Below are 4,316 nucleotides of genomic sequence, written 5' to 3' on the forward strand. Positions count from 1 at the left end.
TGCGTAAAAATCCCAGTAGATCAGCAGTTTCTGAAATACTCAGACCAGCCCTTCTGGCACCAACAACCATGCCACGTTCAAAGGCACTCAAATCACCTTTCTTCCCCATACTGATGCTCGGTTTGAACTGCAGGAGATTGTCTTGACCATGTCTACATGCCTAAATGCACTGAGTTGCCGCCATGTGATTGGCTGATTAGAAATTAAGTGGTAACGTGCAGTTGGACCTAATACCTAATAAAGTGGCCGGTGAGTGTATGTAGCCATATGATACAGTGACATCAGCCAATACTTATCGCTTTCAGTGGAGTCATGGCACAAGTTCCAGATATCCAGGCCAAAGAGGGAGGGTGGGGAAGAACAAGGTCTTCACAATGGTGAAGCCAAGGCAGTGCAGTGGTACTTACATGTCAGCGCCACATAAAGCCATCTCTTACTGCTCAGGGTTCCGAGCCAGGATTGGGGTAGGTTATACCAATGAACTTCAGGCACATATTACAGGAAGTACTTAGATCTTGGGTCAGTGGAGCGCAAATGCATTCCATCCAGACACTTCGAATGGGTGGATGGATATCCACCCAGTGGGGCACATCCCGTGTCCCACTGGGCAAGTGGAACGCAGACTGAAAAACTATGTAACGTCGCCGTTCATGGTAAATCACCTGCAGATATAGTAACAGAGGTGCAAACGTTACATAAATGTGATAGTAAGGGAGTAGGAGATATTCACAGATAAGAGATTGCATATATAATTAAAAAGAAAAGGGTCTCTAACTGTAATACCTAAATATATTTAAATATATAAAAGATATAGCACATATATGAACCACCATACAACCTACAAAGGGAGAAATATAGATAGATGTTATTTGAGATGACATGATAGTACCAAAGCTGATGAAATAAGATATAAAGGTAGGCAGAGTATCTTATATTTTCTTATCTCCATACAGAGGGAACTTCAGAAAGGCCATTTAAATAAATGATGCAAAAGACAGGGCTTCAGTTAAGGCCCTGATCATTGGCCGATAATCATTTCGTGCAATAGGACATGTTGAAAGACCACAATTGGCCGACATGTGTGATGTCGGCTGATCGTGGTCTTTCAAGATGTTGAAAACTCCAGATCATGTCAGTGACTGTTGCGCATCGCTCGACGTAAAAGGAGCAGCTGCAGCAGACTGCCATTTACTTCAATGGGCAGCCCAGATGATCTAAGGATTACCCTGGCAGCCCCTCCTGCTGCTCTCTGCGGCCACTCCTGCTGCTCCTTGCTTCATGTCTGTGTGTGTTGTAACACAGGCAGTGAGCGGGAAATGACGCTGAAACGAGAGCTGACCTAACAGGTCGACACTTCTTCCCTTTCAATATCGTTCTGTGTAATGCGGTCTTAAGTCCTAGTGGGGATGCTGGTCGTAGACTGTAGACACCGACTCTTTTTGTAGCAATCTGTCTGGGTCCCATCCACGGAGTGACCTGAAATTACAGTTCAAAGGGGGATCGAAGATGGTGTTGTGGCATGTTTTGGGCCACCAGTTTATCGCGGTTGTTGTCAATGTAACCAATGTGCTCCAATGCTTGCTGAGGTAGCTCCCTCTTTTGTTTTGCCGACATAAGATAGATGACACGTCATGTACCTTGTTTTGTTGTTTTTGGTGTGGAAGGGGGAGGTGCTATGTGAAGTGACCATTTGATACATAATCACTTCACACCATCGGCCCCTTTCACCACATGGCTCATCAGAACAAAGGTAGTCTGCACGGCATAGGTGCAGATTAGAGATGAGCAAACCTTGAGCATGCTTGAGTCCATCCGAACCCGAGCATTCGGCATAGCGGGGGCTGCTGAACTTTGATAAAGCCCTAAGGCTATGTGGAAAACATTTCCATGTATTAATGTTTTCCAGACAACCTTAAAGCTTTATCCAACTTCAGCAGCCCCCTCTATGCCGAATGCTCTAGTTCGGATGGACTCGAGCATGCTCGAGGTTCGCTCATCTCTAATGCAGATCATGTAAGGCTTGTCGCTATGTTAAAGTGACAGAAACATTCAAGACCAATAACACTGAAAAGGTTTTTGCCAAATGCCGAATAATGAATGTTATATACATGGCCACATGCCTGTTTCCTCTATCTTATGTGGGCAAAACAAGGAGGGAGCTAACTCAGCAAGTGTTTGAGAACATTTGTGGTATTGATAACAACCGTGATAAACTGGTGGGCCAACACATGCAAAAACACCATCCTCATTCCCTTTTGAAACTGTTATTTCAGGTTTTTGAGGTAGTATCACCTTCACCCAGTGGTGGTGACCTGGATTAATTGCTACAAAATCATGATGGATCTACCATATACAGACAGTATTAGGACGTAAAGTATCTGGGATAAGCTGTGTGTAGGAGAGGAAGACAGCCTGGGGTGCAGAGTGGCTGGCTGGATCTTGTAGTGCATGATATACTTTGTCTCATTACATAGGAGATTGCATCGGAAATCAGCTGAAATATGCCCCGCTCAGGACACTAAAAGTAGACCTAGCACCACCAGTAGACAAACGTCAGTAGTAGTATATCACGATGTGGCCGGGGTGACTTCAGAGCAGGCTTTGAGTCTGTCAGGGGGTAGTGTCATCAGATGATGTGATGTGGGTATTGAATTGCAGTGGTGCAGGTCTTGAGTTCCAGGGGTGGGGGATGGTGTTGGCTAGCGGACTGCCGATAGGAGTGACCCATCTCCCATGTTCTGCTTCACAGCTTACTGTTCCTGCTCTGGGGCTGGGCCGGCCCTACCCGCACTACAAGTTCCAGGCAGCCGCTCTGCACACCTGGCTGCTCCAGATACAGTAATGTGGACTGTCTCTCACTAACTCTCAATTTCATGCGTTCTAGCGCTCCCAGAGCTGTATCTGGAGCGGCCCGGGGTGCAGAGTTTCTGGCTGAAACTTCTAGTGCCTGGCATGCTTTTGCTGATTTCTGATGCCCTGCACAAGCTCTTTCAGCCATGACTCAATGCCTTCAGCCGGGAGTGCAGCGGACAGGCTGGAACAGTGGATTATGCAGGAGCGCTTACAGAACGTCCTTGGTTGTGACAGTGTCGGCTGGGAGGTATTTTAAGAAGAAGGGGAGTGACTGGCCACAGTGAGGAACATGTCGGATCACGATGTTGCCAGCTCTGTCATGACCCACAAGATGGCGCCAGGGTAAAGGAGATCGTTGTGACGTCACCAAAAAAATGGAACTACACAACTTCCAGCGGCGACAGTAAAGGAAAAAAGTGGGGTAAGGCCGTATAAGTTATATAACTTCACATGTGGGGAAGATCTATAAGGGAAAAAATGTCACCGTACTTCTCCTTTAACGGAGCCCTGACCTTCACATCATTTATTTAAATGGCACTCTGTGTGGAGTTGAGAATATCATTTTGCGCCCTGATTGACAGGAGTAATTGAACTGTTTGTTCATGCATTCTCTCTATACTTTACTGTACTTTGGAGGTGATATATCTTGTATTGGCACCAACCACCATGTACTAATATAGGTGCAGTTATTAGAGATGAGCGAACCGGGTTCGAGTCGATCCGAACCCGAACGATCGGCATTTGATTAGTTGGGGCTGCTGAAGTTGGATAAAGCTCTAAGGTTGTCTGGAAAACATGGATACAACCAATGACTGTATCCATGTTTTCCACATAGCCTTAGGGCTTTATCCAAGTTCAGCAGCCACCGCTAATCAAATGCCGAAAGTTCGGATCGACTCAAGCATGCTCGAGGTTCGCTCATCTCTAGCAGTTATCTATCTGACATATCTTTTACTATTGTGACCGTATCTATTTAGATGTGCAGATGTACAGTGTTGATCTCCTAGGTACACCTTGCTCCCTGTTGAACCTGGGCTGATGTAAGACGGGAAAATGCGGTGGAGCAGCTAAGTTGTTTTTTGGTGTTGGAGAGTGAATCCCATGTGATCCTATTTAGACAGGTAGATTCGCTGTTATATTTACAGTATTATGTATGTTTGTGTCACTTTTTTGCCTGTTGTTTCGGAGACTGTCTGATGTTACAGTGAGTTTTTAATTAAAGGTATATTTTAGAGTGTATTCAGTTGTCCAACTGTGGTCAGTCACTTTGTGTATAATTTTTGATTAAGTTTGAGGCTACTGGGACGGTACCCATCTTTGGGATTTGGACACCGTAATTTAGTCCTAATTGTATATTCCTGTATTTTAAGAAGTCCTTATACTACTAGTGAAAAACAGCAGTGGTGTCCTTATGCCTACTTTATGCAGGTAGTGTATTTATAATGTAGCCCAGAAGTAAATCA

Source organism: Dendropsophus ebraccatus, chromosome 4 (genome assembly GCF_027789765.1).
Source record: "Dendropsophus ebraccatus isolate aDenEbr1 chromosome 4, aDenEbr1.pat, whole genome shotgun sequence".
Lineage (NCBI taxonomy): Eukaryota > Metazoa > Chordata > Amphibia > Anura > Hylidae > Dendropsophus > Dendropsophus ebraccatus.